The sequence below is a fragment of the Podarcis cretensis genome (assembly GCF_951804945.1).
Source record: "Podarcis cretensis genome assembly, chromosome: 7".
NCBI classification, from domain to species: domain Eukaryota; kingdom Metazoa; phylum Chordata; class Lepidosauria; order Squamata; family Lacertidae; genus Podarcis; species Podarcis cretensis.
In genome coordinates this window covers 76,386,558-76,407,987 of record NC_137176.1, presented here as the reverse complement: position 1 = coordinate 76,407,987, position 21,430 = coordinate 76,386,558, and the positions used below count along the sequence as shown (strand labels likewise).

Sequence of the window (21,430 nt, the reverse complement as noted above, 5' to 3'; positions counted from 1 at the left end):
AGATGGGAAAGAGGAAGGAGGAAGCCCCTGGAATACTTGGAATACTGGAACTTAAAAGAAATAAGAAATATGATTGGGGCTTCCTCTTTGAGTATGGGAGATCAGTTGATCTTTTGCAGCAGTTGTCACCAAGTATTGCGGATGGAAGAAAATTTGATGAGATTGTGCCAGAGCTCCTTCAAGACCTGAGGACCAACAAAGAGGGCTACCAACAAAACCGGCAGAGAGAGACTGACAGAGATTTGAAGGCCTCTGACGTGAGGAATCCAGGCTAAGAACTGTCTTGTGGACATTTATCTGGGAAGGGACAGAAACCAGGGTAGGGAGGGAGGGGAGAACAGAATTCCAAAATTTTTATGATTTTTGTGTTTGATTATTATGACCTATATTTAATATAAAAAGGGGGAAATTCGTGGAAGGGAATTTGGCCGACCTTAGAAAAAGATTTAATATTTATAAGAAAATTGGATAAGTAAATTTTGGCCAAGCATTAAGAATTATTTTTTTTAAAAAAAATAATAACAACAACAATATGTAAAGGATGAGAGATAAGAACCTGCTGAGCTAACTATTGGAATTGGGATGTATGAGGGGTGGGTGGGGGGAAGTCGGGGAGTGGGGTTAAGAAAGTAAGGTTTATGAAATTATATGTTTTGTCTTTGTCCTTTTTGTTTGTCTGTGTGTTTATAAAATGTGAAAACCTAATAAAAATTTATTTAAAAAAAAGAAGAAAAAAATAAAAAATAAAATTATGCACGGCATGAAGAAAGTGGATAAAGGTTTCCTCCCTCTCTCACAACACTGGAAGTCATGGACATCCAATGAATCTGAATGTTGGAAGATTCAGGACAGATAAAATAAATTCCTTCTTCAACCAGTTCATATTTAAACTATGGAAACTGCTCCTGCAGGAGTCAGTGATGGCCACCAACTTGGACAGCTTTAAAAGAGGACTGAACAAATTTATAGACAATAAGGCTGGCTGTGCTCTGCTCCCATAATCAGAGGTAGGAGTGCTTCTGAATACCAACTGTTGGAAACCACAGGAGAGTTGCTCTTGTGCTGACTTGAGGGTTTACCATGGGCATCTAGTTGGCCACTGTGTGAACAGGACGCTGGACTAGATGGTCCATTGGCCTGATCCAGCAGGCTCCTCTTACTATGTTTTTATGTTCTGCTGACGCCAGGTGAAAAGGATTTAAGTAAAGGTAAAGGGACCCCTGACCATTAGGTCCAGTCGTGACTGACTCTGGGGTTGCGGCGCTCATCTCGCTTTACTGGGCAAGGGAGCCGGCGTACAGCTTCCAGGTCACGTGGCCAGCATGACTAAGCCACTTCTGGCGAACCAGAGCAGCGCATGGAAACGCCGTTTACCTTCCCGCCGGAGTGGTACCTATTTATCTACTTGCACTTTGCCGTGCTTTCGAGCTGCTAGTTTGGCAGGAGCAGGGACCGATTAACGGGAGCTCACCCCGTCGCGGGGATTCAAACCACCAAACTTCTGATCGGCAAGTCCTAGGCTCTGTGGTTTAACCCACAGCGCCACCCGCGTCCCTTTTGAAACGGTTTTAGAGGGAAGATATATTATTACTTCTGGAAGATGTGGCGAACAAGTCATTACAGTTGGAAAGATGTTCCGTCTGTATTTATCAATATTGCTCAAAAGTACCCACATACTTACTTGGCTACCTATTCAAGATTAATTAGTTACACAGATTAGGAGTGTAGGATCAAAGAGTTAACAATGAAGCAAGGTTAGGCAGAGAAAAGACCTTCTAATGCTCACCGTTGTCTCTTTATACCTTTGCACCGTTTCATACTAATTAGTGTTTTGTCTGTGCTAGTTCTAATGTTTCCTTCGGAAGGTGTTGTTAATGTGATCCCAGTATTATGCATTCTTTCTGCCTTGCCTCAATCTGCTGCAATTTTTTATTTGAGAGTTAAAGACAGTTAAGTATTATTGTTACAAATGTATCAGCTGTGAGAATTTAATCTACAGTATAATTTTTGCCTCAATTTGAAACAACCCTGACAGCTAAGGATCTGTTATGAAGGGAAGCATGTTATTTCAGAAATATGTAAATTGGTTCGTTTAAAATTATTTCAGTTCCTTTCCGAGAATAGAATCTTTCAAAGCATTTGCGCTGCTTCGGGAGGAAAGACGAAAGAGAGAAAGAGAGAAGGGGGGGGGGAGAAGGTACTCAATATCTTTAAATCAGATACTTCTCCGTCTCTTCACTCATGCTCAAAGGATATATGGGAAATCAGAGCTTTTTCACTAGCATTGTGGGTTGAAAACGTTTTTTCAGCCTAAGGACTGCATTTCCTCATGGAGAATCTTCTCGGTCCTGCATGCCAGTGCTGGGTAGGGTCAGAAGGAAAAGTGACAGGGGACAGAGGCAACAGTGATGGGGCTACACTCCAGTAGGGTGGTGCTGTGGTCTAAACCACTGAGCCTCTTGGGCTTGCCGATCAGAAGGTCGGCGGTTTGAATCCCCGCAATGGGGTGAGCTCCTCCCGTTGCTCTGTCCCAGCTCCTGCCAACCTAGCAGTTCGAAAGCACACCAGTGCAAACAGATAAATAGGTACCACTGCAGGAGGAAGCTAAACGCCATTTCTGTGCACTTTGGTTTCCATCACAGTGTTCCATTGCGCCAGAAGCGGTTTAGTCATGCTGGCCACATGACCTGGGAAGCTGTCTGTGGACAAACGCCGGCTTCCTCGGCCTGAAAGCAAGATGAGCACCACAACCCCATTTGTCACCTTTGACTGGACGTAACCGTCCAGGGGTCCTTTACCTTTGCCTTTTTACTCCAGCCACGCAAAAGTCAGAGTTACATCTCAATCCAGCAAGAGGTTTTATAACAACCCAAGAACACATTCTAGCAAGACAAAACAGTTGAGGGACGTATGGAGCACGGTTGGGGAGGGACATGGTTTGGGAAGAGACCCATGGGCCCCCAGGTCTGAAGTTGGCCACCTGACTTGGAAGAGCCCTTCACTTGGGGTAGTCTGTTATTGTCACCACACACCCTCATTTACCCACGTTGTGGATTTCAGGAGGAACACATGTCTGGGTCCTGAGCTGAGAGTCACGGTGCACCATGGGGCAAATGACTGTGGAGCTTTGAGTCAAAAAGGATACAAAGGAATAATGCGGTGGTTACCTAAGTAGAACATTGACATAGCACAAAACAAAGTGGCACAGCTCTGGTTAAATCAGAAGGGAAGCAGAGATGAGAGAAACTTCATGCCAAAAATGGGGAAGAATGGGTGATAGCTGCCATATATTATTAATAATATTATCATTTATTAAATTTGTATAGTACCCTTCACCCGAAGATCACAGGGTGGTTCTCAACATAAAAACACAAAATTGGAACACAGAATACATAATAAAAACAGAGAGCGCTCTTTAGTTCCACACATAACTATCAAGGGAAGCTTGCAAAAAGATACAGATTGCTTCAATCCAGCATGAGTACCTACAAAGAGGGGAGAAAGCAAGAAGTACAGTACAGATATTAAATATTCCAAAGGAGAAGAAGAGAAGCTGTTCTTCAGAAGTTGTGGTGAATCAAGAGAAAATCCTTTGCATTAAACAGCAGGAATTGCTTCAGAGTTTCCTTATAAATTATTGAGGATCAGATACCCCAGCTCTCAGATAATAATATTTTATGTATTTATTGAACCTGTATCCCATCTTTCTTCTTGAAGTAGCCCAGTAGAGGCAGTGCCTCATGAATGGAGCTTTCTCCATCAGGACTCTAAGCAAGCCAAATCAGGATATGCTTTGGATAACCTGATTGGGTTAGATGCTAGGGATGTCTTTGCATTTCCCAGAGGTTTCCTGCTGCTGTGCATATCTTGCGACAATCCTTCATTGTGGAATCATGTAGACAGAGCGCTTTCTGATGCAACTTCCAGTCCTGTTTGCCAAAGCTTTTGCTTTCTGTTCAAACAAATTGCATTTAGGCAGTGTGAATTTCAGGGCTGGCACGCTTATTTAGATCAGTCCCACTGCAGGGGCAAAGGGCTCAAGCCTCATCCCTGACATGCGAACGTTCCGATCCAGTTCAAGAATCTGTTTTTTAAAAACCCCAACAACAACCACACATCTGCACTTAAGGACAGAACTACGTATATGGTTAACATCACTTGTAGTTCGGCCCTGAAAGGAGAGTCCAGATAAAACACATGGGAAACTGCAATCAGCTTAGACCTGGCATTTTGAAAGAAGAATTTGTAATGCTTAGTGAGATAGTTCTGAGAACACATTCATTATTTTCAATCCCAAATCCCTTCTTTTACTAGGTTTCTCTGATTAGGGACAGGCAATCCCTGTGGACTTGTTTTGTGCAAAACTTGATCCTTTATTTCTGCAGATATTTCTACTTAGCCACACAGTTATCATTTCACGTTTGTAATACTTATCTGCAAAAGTGATTCAGGAGTTTGCAACACGGATCTGAATAATTTCTGTTGACCACAGGCATATTATTACATTTAGCTTAATCAATTTGCCTGTCTTATTCTTTTGCAAGTCTGATGAACTCAACCCTCTTCTAGTTTGGGACATTTGTATGCAACCTCAACCAGAAAAACCACAGTTTATCTGTGGTATTAGAAATATGAGAGAGATATTACAATTTCCTTCCATGGAGATTTGAATTTATGCTAATACTGTGGTAATAATTAGTACTGAAATACAGTTTTATTAAAAATGAAAATCCTCTACTACCCCAAGGGATTTCACAACTTTTCTTGTAAATGACATTTCTGTTGTCAATGTAAACCAAAGTCATTATTCACAGCAAAACAACAAATTTTAAGGGTTATTCTTAGATAGTTTCTTTATGAACATTGAATCCATTACCAGAATATGCAGCTATTTAAGGAAGCTAAGGTTCATTTGTTTTTAGTCTTCTGTCTTGGAAACAGGACCTCAATGCCATCGCAGTAGTGTAATACTACTGCCTTTTGAAAACTGGCAATCTATTATAGTAGCTCCTGCAGCTTCTTTGTGTTTGTATGCAGCAGAGATTACCACACTGCAGTCTGAGAAGAACAACTCGGCCAAAAAGCACATAGAACTGCTTCTTCTTTCTTGTTAGTAAAACAGAAGGAGGCTGCAATCCGAACATCTGAATTGTGCTGCTGGAAGGGGACAGGACTGAGCAGATGTCCCCATCCACTGGCATCTCCTGGTCATTGCCAATTCTGACCCTCAATCCCCAGCCCACCAAGCTTCCCTTGCTTACCCACTTCTTTCTTGACAACAGTGAATTGTCCCTTCTGTCTCTGGGACCTATGCAAAATTCCCTCGCAAGGTGACTTTTTCCTTGGTTCTCCATTTTTTCAGCTCCATGACTTGTTTCCTTAGAATGGATCCGTGCCTTCTTTGTCCCACCTTCTTCAGACATCTCTTCTCACGGCCAACCTTTCTGGCATTTATTTTGCTTCTCCACAACATACAGCCTCCTATCCTTAAATATCCTGACGTTTCTCCCAAGCCCTCTGTAACCAGTACTATATTCATGGTCTCCTTTGCCTTTTTTCTTTCCCCACTTGGAATTCCCCATTGGAATCAGATGATTCCAATGATTACAAACGAAAAAGGTTCCATTTCCTCAATCCATTGCTTTCTCCGCCTATTTTCCCTCCAGATTCTTTGTGTCTAGGATTCCTGCCCTGTAACTTCTCTATATCTGGGACCCCTTCCTCAGTTCTCAGTCTACTATTGTGAAGTTTTAATCATAACCAAACGGACAATTTTATCCTTCTTTCACTGATGTTCTTTCACCATCCTTAGCAGGTAGATGCCCATGAAGCAAGGTGGTTGCAGCACCATGGAAAGCTCCAGCTAAACAACTTGCTCCAACTAAGGCAGGAGTGGGCACCTGTGGCCCTCCAGGAATGTTTCTGGACTCCAATACCCATAAGCTCTAGCCAGCATGGCCAACAGTCAAGGATGATTGGACTTGTAGTGCAGCAGCACCTGGAGAGCCACAGGTTCCCTATCTCTGAACTAAGGCCTTGTAAGTCCCTCTATCCAGTCCAGTTTATCTAAGATCCACTTTAGTCCACCCTTAAGATCCAACCCCTGATGACAAGAACTTCACTTTGTGGTCTTCTTGGCATGCTCCCTGTGTTTTTGGGCAGGCAGGGTACAGCTGGGGGTACCTGGATTCTCAGGTGAACAGACCTCAAAGGAAGGCATTCACAAGAATTCTGGTTTGGGGTCTGTGGGCTCCTGACCAACATAAAAGGAACCTGGTCCAGTTCTTCAGTAAGTAATATAAACGCCCCAGTCCCAGTTATCTCGTCCTCCTCCAACTCTGAGCTTGAGACCAGGGACAGGACAGTTGAAGCTGGACTGGAAACTCATTTGTTTTCTGAGCAGCCAAACTATCACAGCAGTTTAGCCCATCAGTGTCAGGATTCACGTCCCCAAATCCAAAACAATATAGACATCTGTCTGTGGTGTTTGAGGATTGTAACACCAATGACAATTCTGCTTAAAAAAGTAATACATTATACAAAGGTGAATTTGCAACACAGAAGCTAAATCCGTATGTTAAATGAGGCCTGTTGAGAAACAGGCATCCAACTCTTCTAAAGCTCTTCAGTAATAGTTGTCATGGGCCAGGAATCAGCTTCACCTGCTGAAAAGCAGCTTGAAGGAGCAGAAGGCAAAGTGACTCTACCAGCTGCTGACCAGCCTTCTTGCTCCTGATGAGAACCAGCTGGCTCTCTTAAGCCGGGTTTCTTAAGAGGGTTTCTTAAGCAGGGTTTCCAGTCTAAGTTGGTTGCTGGAAACAACATTCATTGTTCCTAGCTAGACCTTGCTGCTTCTTGCTTCTTGTGACCTTGGACCTTTGGGTTTCTTGACCCCCAGATCGCCTATGTGAACTGAGATACTCCTGACCTTAGGACTGGATTGAACCTTGTGTATGGACCCTGCCTCCAGGCAAGTACCCCCGAGACTTGGCTGGTGGGCTGGCTTCTCCCTCCCCTGGGCTCTGCTGGCAGCACAGGACTGTGACACTAGGTAACAACAGCTGTTAGCTTCTCCCAAAGCTGTTGTTAGCTTCTCCCAAACTTTCACCAACTCCCCTCCCTGCCCAATACAGTGGTACCTCGGGTTAAGTACTTAATTCGTTCCGGAGGTCCGTACTTAACCTGAAACTGTTCTTAACCTGAAGCACACTTTAGCTAATGGGGCCTCCTGCTGCCACTGCGCCACCGGAGCACGATTTCTGTTCTCATCCTGAATCAAAGTTCTTAACCTGAAGCACTATTTCTGGGTTAGCGGAGTCTGTAACCTGAAGCGTATGTAACCTGAGGTACTACTGTACTCAAAAAGTTCCTGTTTGGCATGGGTGCCCTACACAGAAAAGGAATGTTGGTGCCACAAAGTGCTAGTTATTGGGAAAGCAGGAGTTGTTTGTTTCTTTGATTTATATCCCCCTTTTCCCCCCAACACACCCAATATGGCGTTTATAGTTCTCCTCCCCATTGTTTTCTCAGAACAACCTTGTGGGGTAGCTTAGGCTGAGAATCAATGGCTGGTCCGAGGTCACCTGGTAGTCTTCATGGCTGAGTGGGTTCAAACCCTGGTCTGCATGTCCTAGTCCGACGACACTAACTACACCACACTGGCTCTCTTGAGATCTAGTTTACACACCAGAAACTGCTAGCCATTGCCTAGTAGTGGCAACAGCTCCAATAATTGAGCTGAAAAGAACGTTTTATCCATTGCCTTATTGGATATTGCCTTATTGGATATTGCCTAGTTCAGCATTGTCTTTCCAACAGAGGCCAACCTCTGTAGTTCCACCATGCAAGTAATGACCATTCAACATATGGTGTTCATTGATGTATTGGCTCTGAACATGAAAGTTCCACTTGCTCAAGTACGTGATGTCCCATATTGATTTAGGGGAGTCCCGATGAACCATTGTATTTCATATTGACAGCTCCTCTTGAGTGTTGCTATGCGGTGAGCAATTGTCAAAGCGAAGCAAGCAGCAGTACCTAGAGGACCTGTCATTCCAGTCTAGCAAGAGCAAACACACTGATTTATTTATGACTGTGCTCAACTTCCTTCTTAAAAGGGGGAGGGAGTGTGTATTCTAATTCTATTGCTTCAGTTAACATTAGTATATTGTCTTACACACAACAGTAATTTACTGCACTTATTGCTTGCATTGTTTGCAAGGAGTTGCAATCATGGCTTTTCTTTCTTCTTAAATATATTTTAGTAGGTTGTGAAACCAAATATGCCCTTTGCCTTTCTTAATGGGTAGGAGTTGGTTAAGAAGGGACGTGAGCTGTTTGTACGAGACCATTGTTGCATTACAACAATGGAGTATGTCATTCACAAACTGGTTTAATTAAAACAAAACGACAGAGAAGCAAGGAAATGAATCTGCTGTGATGTATACATTGATTTCTGAATGAGTCTTTCCTGTGCAGCTGATTTACACATTTACCTACTTTAAGGAAAAGGGGGAGGAAAAGCTGCCCACATAACTCATGAGGTTGAACATGATTTGTGGAAAAGAGTATTAGGCTTGGCAACTATGGGTTCAAATCCATACGCAATACTAGCTTTGGACACACTTATTTGTTGTTGTTGTTTAGTCGTTTAGTCGTGTCCGACTCTTCGTGACCCCATGGACCAGAGAACGCCAGGCACTCCTGTCCTCCACTGCCCCCCGCAGCTTGGTCAGACTCATGCTGGTAACCTCGAAAACACTGTCCAACCATCTCGTCCTCTGTCGTCCCCTTCTCCTTGTGCCCTCCATCTTTCCCAGCATCAGGGTCTTCTCCAGGGAGTCTTCTCTTCTCATGAGGTGGCCAAAGTACTGGAGCCTCAGCTTCACAATCTGTCCTTCCAGTGAGCACTCAGGGCTGATTTCCTTCAGAATGGAGAGGTTTGATCTTCTTGCAGTCCATGGGACTCTCAAGAGTCTCCTCCAGCACCATAATTCAAAAGCATCAATTCTTCGGCGATCAGCCTTCTTTATGGTCCAGCTCTCACTTCCATACATCACTACTGGGAAAACCATAGCTTTAACTATACGGACCTTTGTTGGCAAGGTGATGTCTCTACTTCTCAAGATGCTGTCTAGGCCTGTCATTGCCCTTCTCCCAAGAAGCAGGCGTCTTTTAATTTCGTGGCTGCTGTCACCATCTGCAGTGATCATGGAGCCCAAGAAAGTAAAATCTCTCACTGCCTCCATTTCTTCCCCTTCTATTCGCCAGGTGAGCAATATATTTTATGTGAAGTTCCCAACATACTGCGTAATCAGAATGCAGGAGAAAATATGCAGATGAGGGGGTGGAACTATGCAAATAGGGCGATACTTTTATTCTAGGGTACTAGAATAACCACCAGCAGCTTGCCATGTGGGCTGCACATGAGAACAGTGTAGCAATGTGGTCAAAACTTGCCCCTGGGTAGTTTGGCCCTTGCTGACAGAGATCTTGCAGAGGGGTGTGGTATGCCTTTGAATACTTTGCAGGGAGATATACTGCACTTCTCCAGATGCCCTTGCAGTAAGCAGCCTCGTCTTCCACACACGGTTCACTGGTTATGATGGGCATTTTGCCATACTATGGCATTTACTTGCAGTATGCCTCTTACTGTTACTGGTGTTGAACACAAGCCAGAGAGTGCTAGTATGTTCATTTCCTACTTGTGGACTTCCCAGGAACATCTGGGAAGTGGCTACTATAGGCAGAGAATCCTGGAGCCTTTGGTTTGATCCAGTAAGATTTGCCTTGTGTTCTTATGATAAGTCCTCATCAAACCTCATTTGTGGCAAAAATCAGTACATGTATCAGAAACTCAGGAAATTTCAGCGCCTGTTCAAATGAGGAATATAGAAACACTTGGTTGCTGGCAGTCAGTAGTCATTACTGCAGTCTGCCTGCTTTTGGAAGCAAGAGCTGGCTTCTTCATTGTCATCATCAAAATTTCCCATGGATTCTCCCATTAAGAATGTAATTTCTGACTTGCCCTCAATAATCCCCATGGAGGATTCATTTCAGATTTGTACCATCTAGTGTAAACCTACTGAAGGAAAGTCCACAGCTCAGTGGCCTTGCATGTGCCTTGCGTGCAGTCCTTTTCAGCTCCAGATAAGAGGACACCTGCTGTCTGAAGCCTTTGAGAGATGCTGCCGGTCAGAATAGGTAATAATACTGATCTAAAGGGACCAGTGTTCTTGCTCGGTGTAAGGCAGCTTCCTATCTTCTTGTTGAGTGCTGTCTGCCCATATTTTCTGTTACAATTACAATAAGTAGAAATGAAACATGCTGCAGGATTTTCACCATATTGGAAGGCCTCCCCCCCCCCCCAAATATTAAGATCCTGAGAAGCTCTGTATGTGCTGTGGCTTTTCTGTTAGTGATGGGATTCAGGAGAAGCCAGTATCAAAATTGGCTCCCAGTAACAGTAGAACTTTTAGAGTGACCTGGGTCCTCGGCTTGTAAATAACCTTCTGCTTCTTCTGTGTACACATATAGATAGAACTTAGAAACACCATGTCAGACTATTGGTCCATCTAGTTCAGTGATGTCTACCCTGACCTGCAGTGGCTTTTCAGGTTTCAGGCAGTTTTCCCCAGCCCTAACTAAAGATACCAGGAACGGAACCAGGGGCCTTCTGCATGAAAGCCAGATACTCTACCACTGAGCTAGTCCTCCCCCTCCCTCACAGTCTATCTGCCTTTGTTCACGACAAGGAGTCTACTCACAATGCACATACCGTATTTTTCGCTCCATAAGACGCACCTGACCATAAGACGTACCTATTTTTTAGAGGTGGAATGCAAGAAAAAAAAATTATTTAAAGGGAGTGCTGAGCAGAGCCTGTATGCATCCCAGGCTCTGCTCAGCGCTCCCTTTCATGAGCCGCATGGAGCATGTGTGTGGCGCTTGCAGGCTTTTCCCCGAGGAGGGAGAAGGGCAGCCCATCAAAAGCCCCCAAGAGCCGCACACACGCTCTGTGCAGCTCTTTAAAGGGAGCACAGCTCTTGGGGGCTTTTCAGGAGGTGGGGGAAGGGACTGAGGGGCTAAGCCAGAAGCTAGAACAGCAAGAGGGAGCACAGCACAGTGACCCCTCTTGCTGTTCTGGCTTCTGGGATAGCTGCACAGCCTGCATTCACTCCATAAGACGCACATACACCTCCCCTTACTTTTTAGGAGGGAAAAAGTGCGTCTTATAGTGTGAAAAATATGGTAGTCCCTGGTCCCACCCAAGATTCTACACATGTTGAGCAAACATAAACCTATGAAAACCTACAAGCTGATAATGTATGTGAACCAGACACTCAGAGGCTCCTGTATTAACAGTTATGCACAAAGCGTAGAAGTACAGTGCGGCGAAAGTGGCCTCAATATTAGGCCTAGGAGTCAACTGAGGTTTGCTGCTGTAGCAGAAACTGGAGAGGCCGGTAGTCTTCCTGTGTGTTTTCTTTAATAGTTGTGGGTGAACTTCCATGCACATCTGTATCATGTGGCTTTGACAGCATGCACTACGTAGGTGGACAGGAGCTGATGGGTGTGCCAGATCGATCTCTTTAGGTTCTCTTGTCTTAAACTCTTATATCACAGGGCATGCAATCTTCTGTTAGGCAAAGGCAATGCTAGTGCTGGCAATTCACGCAGGAAGCATGGCAAGCAGCCAAGACTAACAGAGGACATAAATTAGACACACTGCGTATAAGGAAAGGAAAGTAACTCTTCCGACTCTAAGGGTGCCTTTGTTGCTTGGCTTTCTCATCCTTGGATACTTCAAGGCAAGGGTGACCAGGTTCAAGTCTGGAGATTGGATCTGGCCTGAGAGAGATCTGGTAGAGCTTTCAAATTAGTCAAGTGTTGATTAATAGGTGGTTTCCCATGAAGTGATATTGTTTTAAAAAGTATTACATTCTTTAAAATGACATTTCCTTGTGAGTTTGTATGTATTATCCTAGCATGTGTACTCTGTAAACATGGACGTTCTTATAGCTAGTTGAGCCTGATTTTATTGCTTATTGTGACCAACCCATGAAGGCAATGGACTGTGTCTCCCTTGAGCAGGGGTGGGGAACATCAGGCTGGATGAGGGCAAATATGGCCCTTCAGGTCTCTCCATCTGGCCCTTAAGGCCACACCCCCTCCCTAGCCACACACACCCTTCTTTTCCTTTCATTTACTGTTTTATACTTCTCTGCCAGTGCCTAAATTATGATTAGGGGTGGGGACTAAAAGAGGCTGGCCCTCCTAACTTTTTGTGACTGATACTTAGCTATTGTTCTTAAAAAAAACTTTTGGAGGGGCATGATTTGCCTAAATTTTATTATTTAATTTGTATACCACCTTATACTTGAGATCTCATAACAGAAATTTGGGATTAAGGTGTGGGGCTTGTAGGTTTCTGTAAAATCAATGTACCTCCCTCCCTCATTGATGTTGAGGTCTTTCCCTACTTTTCCTTAACGCTCGTTTTATTCTGCCCAAGCCTGTTACCAGCACTCATCTCACTTTTCACTCTCATTTTTATGCCTAATTCAACCATGCTATTCTTATGCTAGGGACCCCTTTATCATCTGCCTCTGCAACACAAGGAATTGGCCTGTGGTTATGTAGGATATTATGCTGCCTTCTTTCGATATGGTGTTTATCTACATGTTACAGGGACGAGGGGTAAATGTGTTGTGTGTCTGACTACTGCAGTATGTTCGGGAACTTGAAGGTGGTTCAGAATCTAGGATTAGTCCAAAATACAACAACCAAATAATTTGTTGAGCCCGCTTAGCGCAGGGAACAGTACTGGGTTGCTGCCACTAAGGTTTAACACTGTGCAGCCAGAACTTTAAGGGGAATGGCTTGCAAGGAATATATTTCACCTGCTTTGAGAGATATACACTGTTTGCATAAGAAGAGCCATGCTAGTAGCCCAACTAGTCCAGCATTCTGTTCTCACAGTGGCCAGCCAGATGTCTATGGGGAGCCCACAAGCAGTACCCAAGAACAAGTGCACTTGCCCCTTCTGCAATTTGCAGCAGCTGGTATTCAGAAGCATACTGCCTCCAATCATGGATGGCTAGTAGCCATCAATAGCCATATCATCCATGAATTTGCCCAATCCTCTTTTAAAGCTATCCAAGTTTCATAGTTTAACTGTGCACTGCGTGAGGAAATGCCACCTTTTGTATGTCCTGATTCCTTCAACAGATACCGTATTTTTTGCTCTATAAGACGCACCAGACCATAAGACGCACCTAGTTGTTGGAAGAGGAAAACAAGAGAGAAAAAATATTCTGAATCCCAGAAGCCAGGACAGCAAGCAGGATCACAATTTAGCTCCAGGGACCACACATTCGCTCCATAAGACGCACAGACATTTTCCCTTAGTTTTTAAGAAGAAAAAAGTGCATCTTATGGAGCGAAAAATACAGTAGTTTCATTGGATGCTTACAAGTTCCAGTGTTATGAGAGGGAGAAAAGATTCTCTTAACTGCTCTCCCCACACCACATATAGTTTTATCATCTTCTATCATGTCTCCTCTTACTTGCCTTTTCACTAAACTGAAAAGCTCCAAATGCTGCAACATTTCCTCACAGGGGAGTTGCTCCATCCCTTTGATCATTTTGATTGCTCTTTTCTGAACCTTTTCCAGCTGTACAATAGCCTTTATGAAGTGAAGCAACAAGAACTGTATGCCGTATTCTAAATGGGGTTGCGCCATAGAGTTGGCCACTGTGAGAACAGGAGATGGGCCTGTGGCTTGACACAGCAGAATCTTATGTTCTTATGGTATATACCTGAATACATTTTTGGTGTGAGGTTATGACATTCACAGGTATTTGAATAAGTTGTTTGAGGAGATGGACATAAACTGTGTTTTTCACTCAGCTGCTGTGACAATTATTTACTTGTTTTATGTTACTGGTTTTTTTAAAATTAAATTGCTTCATTTTAACTGCTTTGTTTCTAATCTGCATTGCAACATACTTCTGGGACAAATATTTATGGAGGGTGATATGTAAATGCTGAAACGAAATAGTAATTGTAAATGTATTGGCCAGGTGGGTAAGTAGTGAGAGCTTACTCTAAATATGAAACCTCATAGCATTGTTAATGTGATATTTTAAGTCCCACGTGGACCTATTGTGTAAGGTCTAGCACTTTAATTTTAGTGCCTGCAATATCTTTTAATTCAAACTAGCTTAAGATACTCAATTCAGTGTTGACAGCATTGACAAATAATATTGGTGTGAGCTAAGCAACTTTTCTTCTTCTTCAAGCATTGTCTGTTTAAAGTCTCAGTCTGATAATGTGGGAGGCAGATGGTCAGAATAATCCAATTCTTCTCCCAGTGTGCTAGGATCATCTCGCGTCTTTGTGAAGTAAACCATTTAACACTTCAGTGTTCTGGTATATGATAGGCCACTCTAGGCTGAACATTCCTTGACTCGGTTAAAAGTAAAACAGCATGGATTGTGCAGATGAACATACCATGTAAAACTGTGCTACGTTTGCTCATCCTGTAGATCCAGGGGAGATGTATGTCACTGGCTGGTGCACTGTTTGGTAGTCACATGAGATATAAAACAGACCCAATGAAGCATCAGCAAAAACTTTAATGGCCAAAAACATAGCAGATTCCTTATCTGTCAAATGCCTGGGAGAAGAAGAAGAAGAAGAGTTTGGATTTGGTATCCCGCCTTATCACTACCCGAAAGAATCTCAAAGCGGCTAACATTCTCCTTTCCCTTCCTCCCCCACAACAAACACTCTGTGAGGTGAGTGGGGCTGAGAGACTTCAGAGAAGTGTGACTAGCCCAAGGTCACCCAGCAGCTGCATGTGGAGGAGCGGAGACGCGAACCCAGTTCCCCAGATTACGAGTCTACCGCTCTTAACCACTACACCACACTGGCTCTTACTAGCATTACGTTTCTACATGCTGCTGACAGGATGCTAATGATGCTCCCAGGTAGACCTCAATAGGGAAAGCCTTCCACAAGTAGGAAGCCACCACAGAAAAGGCTCTCTCCCTGGTCACCCTTGATGACCCTCAGAGGGGGCACCCAGAAGTAGTCCTCAGTGGAAGACCAAAGGGTTCAGATAGGCCTACATCAAGAGAGGTTCTCTGATAGATATCAGGGCCCTGAGCTGTACAAAGCTTTATATTAACTGTGATGACTCACAGTGTGAATCAGCACTGCCTCACAGGAGCATCTCATGGTGATGATCGTGTAGTACCTATAATTTGTGTCCCAACCACCACACGTCCTGGGAGTGGTTCAAACTCCCTTGCCTATGTTACCGTAGGGGCTTGAAACCCAGCTGTAATTTGACAAGTGCTAGTCCTAAGCCTACTTTTAGGGAAATGCATTTGTATGATCTACCTGCTGCAGGTCTTCTATGGTTTAAAACACTTGCATAGCGTAGGGATCGTATATGAAAAGAAAACCTCTAGGGGCTGCACTTACTGTTGACATTTTCTTTTTGAATGGGCCTTTATTGCAGATGTGTTTGCTTTGTGATGTTTCTACTTTCATTATTCCTTGTTCTCCAAATTGGCAAGAGTGGAACGATCGCGGTGAATTTAAGTAATGCATGGCATAACACATCCAGCTTTTAACGGTAGTGACCGTGTATTGTATGTCAGATAATGCATGTTGACAGAAGACATTATTGTTACAATGGAGGGTGCATTTTTAAAGCAAGGTGAAACACATGTATTTGAAAGATGTTTCCTTTTCCCCCTGAACTTAAACTCAGACCTCACACCACAAGCTACGTAAATAAATCTTGGCTACAGTCAAAGCAGACAGCTTGGAGGCTGCCACTTTGCTTCGTTGCACTTGCAGAGTGCAGGAAGAGAGCTCAGCACGGCAAGCGGCTTTTCACCAAAAAATGTATTTGCAAGAAATGAAATTAAGTGACAGTCTGGTGCAAATATTCCTCACCCCATTGATGGCTGTGTGGTGTTTGGATAGCTGGACTCTTTGCAAACAGCACCGCTACGGTGCAATCCCAATACTGTGAGATGGTTGCCTCGCAGTGGGAGATCTCCTGCATTTATTTGTGCATCCCTGCTGGCTGAGAAGGGGTTAAAGGTAACATAAAGTCAAGGGAATGGATGCATACTTGCTCATGTTGGTGTGTCTTGACATTAGGTGGACAGCTGGAAGTGTGGGAAGTAGCTCTCTCACCACAATAGTAAATGTCACTACTTGTGCATTTGGAAAGGTATAAAGGCATTATTGGGTAGTGGTTAGAGGTGGGGAATCTGTGATCCTCCAGGTGTTGCTTCATCCCAGCTCCCATCAGCCCCAGCCAGCCTGGCCAATCAGGGATGAGTTGGAGTCTAACAACATCTGGAGATCACTAGGTTCTCCACCCCTGGGATAGAGCATTGGACTAGGAGTGGAGGAGATCCAGTTTCGAATGCCCAGTCATCCAGGAACCTTGGGCCTGTCATCACATCTCAACCAAACCTACTTTACAGGGTTGTTCTGAGGATAAAATGATAGTACCCTAATGTACACTGCCCTGAGCTCTTTTGATGAAGGGTAGATTATGAAAGGGGATGCGGGTGGCGCTGTGCGTTAAACCAGAGAGCCTAGGACTTGCTGATCAGAAGGTTGGCGGTTTGAATCCCTGCGACGGGGTGAGCTCCCGTTGCTCGGTCCCTGCTCCTGCCAACCTAGCAGTTCGAAAGCACCCCAGTAGATAAATAGGTACCGCTCTGGCAGGAAGGTAAACGGCATTTCTGTGTTGCTCTGGTTCGCCAGAAGCGGCTTAGTCATGCTGGCCACATGACCCGGAAGCTGTACGCCGGCTCCCTCGGCCAATAAAGCGAGATGAGCGCTGCAACCCCAGAGTCTGTCATGACTGGACCTAATGGTCAGGGGTCCCTTTACCTTTTTAGATTATGAAAGACAGAAAGAAATCACCCAGGATTCCAAATGTGGTCTGGGGAATCCAGCCTGGGCATCGTGAGCATCCTGCGGGACTTGGGGAAGCCAATATAGGGTCATGGTGGTTGAGGGTGAACTGGGTTGAGCCCAGCACACCTCAGAGTATGGTCTGAGGCCAATGTATTATTTATGTGCTAAATTTATATTCCACACTTTCAACTCCAAAAGTTCCTAGGTGGCAAATAATACCAAAAGGTAAAGTGCAATATAAAGCTATATACCACATCAGGTAGACAACAGTTTCTAAAAGGTTTCATAAAAATTTATTAAAACTACACTCCCCCTCAGAAGTAGCAGTAATGCTTAATAATAATAATAATAACACTGTCCTACCTTCCATGGATGTCACAAAAATCCCTGAGATATAATCTATGTTGTGTACTTAAGATGCACGATGATTATTGCTATATTACCTTTGCTATATTACCAGTACGTTTCCCAGCACGTTTCCGAGCACAATTCAAAGTGTTGGTGCTGACCTTTAAAGCCCTAAACGGCCTCGGTCCAGTATACCTGAAGGAGCGTCTCCACCCCCATCATTCTGCCCGGACACTGAGGTCCAGCGCCGAGGGCCTTCTGGTGGTTCCCTCATTGCGAGAAGCAAAGCTACAGGGAACCAGGCAGAAGGCCTTCTCGGTAGTGGCGCCCGCCCTGTGGAACGCCCTTCCAGCAGATGTCAAAGCGATAAACAACTACCTGACATTCAGAAGACATCTTAAGGCAGCCCTGTTCAGGGAAGTTTTTAACGTGTGATATTTTACTGTATTTTTGCTTTCTATGGAAGCCGCCCAGAGTGGCTGGGGAGGCCCAGCCAGATGGGTGGGGTATAAATAATAAATTATTTTTATTATTATTATTATTACCTGTGCAGTAGTTATCTATTTTGATGCCTTCAAGAATATTGGGGTTACTATTATTGCCATGTTGGAAAGGTTAGTTAGCACATTTGAATGGCTGACTTCATAGATCAGCCTGCGTCTTGGCTGGCAAACAAGGTTGGTCCCCCCCCCTTCTTTCTTAAACAGATGCATACCTCTGAACTCTTACATTTCAGCCCGTGACTCACAACCTATTTAGTGGGTGTACTTGTAATTAAACCAGTGGGGTCACAGCTAGCTTAAGCCTGAATGCTACAAATTAGCCTTAATGGTTTTGTGGATATCACTGAAAGACCACAGTGTCGAAACCACTTATTCAAAAACAGCTCTAGTAAAAGAAGTAGCAGAGTGTGTTCTTTCAGGTATAAAGGAAATATATTTTCATGTTGGTTTATAACAGAGGCAGAGATATTAATTTGCAGTAGTGACTAGAAGGAGAGAGCCAGGAGTTGGCATTTATTATTCCTTATAAATCAACAGAGAGTGCCGTATTCTGTGTATGACTGTGTGTGTGGAAGCAAGCATTTTGTGAAGGGCCATAGCTCAGTACAGTTGTACCTCGTTCTGGAGGTCCGTTCTTAACCTGAAACTGTTCTTAACCTGAAGCACCACTTTAGCTAATGGGGCTTCCCGCTGCCGCTGCTGCGCGATTTCTGTTCTTATCCTGAAGCAAATACTTAACGCGAGGTGCTATTTCTGGGTTAGCGGAGTCTGTACCCTGAAGCATCTGTAACCCGAGGTACCACTGTAGTAGAGCATCTGCAGATGGTCCTAGGTTCAATCCACAGCATCTTCTGGCAAGGCAAGGAGACTGTAGTGGGCAGTGTTGTATGGCAATCTCTTGACCTGTGGTTGATCATGATGCTCCTACCTACTGGGATGGTTGGGGGGTGGACAAGGCCGGCCACAGGAAGTCACCACTGCCCCACCCCACTGTCCACTAATGCCTCTCCATTGCCTGAAGCCCTGAGCTGCTTGCTGACAGTCATTGTAGACAATACTGAGCTAGGTTGACTATTGACCCAACCTGTGTTTTTTTTTCTTTAAAAAAAAAAAGTTTAGGGGTACTCTCATTCCATCTGAGACTCAGGAAGCACCGTGATAGGAAATGAGGCTGCCATTTCTGTAGCAACAGAACTCACGATACGCCGTGCTGTTCAACGGAACTGATGATTCACTGTGCTAGAGAAGAAACTAATTTTTAAAAAGAATTTTAGTTTCTTCTCCCGTTAGATCACAAAATGTTAAGGGGTATGCGTCCCCCTGCGTTCCACCCCCCAGAAAAAAGCACTGGGTCCAACTCAATATAAGACAGCTTCCTAGGTTCCTAAGGGGTGTGTATGTGTATGTACGGACATGCCTAGGGTTGTTAATATTTTTTATTTTATTTTACTGTTTCTGCTTTTGTCCATCACTCCAGGAAACGTTTCTCTTCTCTCCCTGTCAGGTTGCTGTTAAAGACACGGGAGCCTTGCCAATAAAAAGAATAAAATTATGTTAAATAATTTCAAATTTCAAATAATTTAAAACATTTCACATCTCTTCTACACCCTTTACCATAAGGTCCCAGTATGGGTTACAATAAAAAATACATTTATGAAACGTTTACAGCCATAAAACAATGGCGTAAAAACAATTAAATGCAGTTCCAAATATCAAAACAATATAAGCATTAAAATGTGTGATGGAAAGGATTGGCAATGTCGATATTTAAGAAAGGATATGGGACATATTTGGTGGACCTGTGCAATAGTTTAAATCATTTGGGGAGAGGTAGTAAAGATAATATCATTAATAACATCTTACATTTTACCATTGGACCCCTGATAATTTTATTACGGCATTTAGAGACACAAATAAACCATAAGGATTTAAGATGGAATTTAATAGTACTTCCTTGCATGCTAGCTGCACACAAAAAAGGAAAAATAGGTCACCACCAGCAGTGAAAGAGTGGTTGACCAAAAATTTGTGGGGATAACAATTTGAGCTTATGAAATTGATTAGCGTAAAAGAAGGCACACAAGAAAGAGAAAATCTGAGAGATAAATGAAACCTTCTTATTGAATTTATGAAAAATAAATATAACATAAATGTGAACAGCAGTTTTTTCTATGTGATACAACATTAACTATAACATTTATAATGTATTTATTATATGTAGTTTATCTTTTGTAATTATTGACTGCGTATATATGAGATTTAATGAAATTTGTTTATAAAACTTAAAAATACACAATAATAAACAGTGAAAACCATAAATAAAAAAGTGTAAAAACCATGATATCAGCTTCATTTCTAAAAACAATCCAAACATTTTAAAAATCCATATACAAAACCAGTTAAAAATTATGATCTGGAAACAATTGTGCATTTTAATAGCAAACATTTTTTTTAAAAGGTTTAGATGGACTTTGAAAATTTGCTTATGACAGCAGATAGATACTGCCAGAATAACATTTTTTACTGTATTTACTTTTTCTGTACCATCGTTCACTCTAGAGAGTACCAAAGTGGTTTACAAGAAAACACACACACAAAAAACAGGTTCTGTTCTTAACCTCTTAACCTGAGGTACCACTTTAGCTAATGGGGCCTCCCGCTGCCGCTGCACAATTTCTGTTCTCATCCTGAAGCAAAGTTCTTAACCCAAGGTACTATTTCTGGGATAGCAGAGTACAAAAACATATCAGTAAAATATTATCAATTACAGCAGCCAGGGTGCTGAAAACTGGCAGTACAGTCTGGAAATGCCTGAGCCAAATAGCTAAGTTTTTACAGCACACTGGAAGCACCAAAAACTTAGTGCCTGCCTAATCTCAAAGTGGAGACATTCCCCATGTTGTCCAATGATGGCCTGCATGGCATAATTGCCAGAGAGCCTATCCTGTGCATCTTCACAAGGACATGACCCTCACTGAGCAAAAATTAGACCGGATGCATTGTTGAACCTGTTTCTCAGGTTCCTCCCCCAGCTATCATCAGGAGCCATTTCTTTAGGCTAAAGGAGAGGGAGAGAGATGGGATTTCAGGTTAGCTCTGCTGAAAGACCAGGAACTTTTGGCTGCTCCTCTCCTTAAATTATTTCCATCCCAGAAGGTCATTATGAGAACTCTGTAAGAAATAGTTCCCCAGTCCCATATCCTTTCTATCATGTTGTTTAGACTGGAAGCCTCAGGGAATTGAGTCTCTTATCACTGACATTGGCAAGTCCCTCTGGGACCTTTTATTTGCCTTGTGGGAGATAAAAATGTTTTAAATAAGTGAGCCCTAAGGAAAAGCAGGAAAAAATGCACAGCATTGAATTGACATTGCTTGTAACTTTGGAGTAGGGTTTTCACTTGTGGAAAAAAGTTACCAGTTAGCAGGATAAGTTACGAAGGACCTCTGTTTATTCAAAGACAGGATCATAACCTGGGAAGAATCTTGGGTGTTTTAATCCTTTACTATGCGTTGGAAATACCTACAAGAAAATGGTGGCATTGGGCAAACTATCTAACCTATGTTATAAATTTCAAATACTTTGTGAATTGCTCAGTAGTTGTGTTGGTGCCACGGATGAGGG

General features: G+C 43.3%; 1 long non-coding RNA gene across 1 annotated transcript in view; it reads right to left on the bottom strand.

The window, feature by feature from the left end:
* Positions 1-18,294: 18,294 nt before the first annotated feature.
* LOC307220626 overlaps positions 18,295-21,430 on the bottom strand; it is a 128,802-nt gene continuing 125,666 nt past the window's right edge. The window contains exon 2 of the long non-coding RNA XR_013841004.1: positions 18,295-18,465. This is a non-coding gene — a long non-coding RNA (uncharacterized lncRNA). The remainder of the gene's footprint in view (positions 18,466-21,430) is intronic.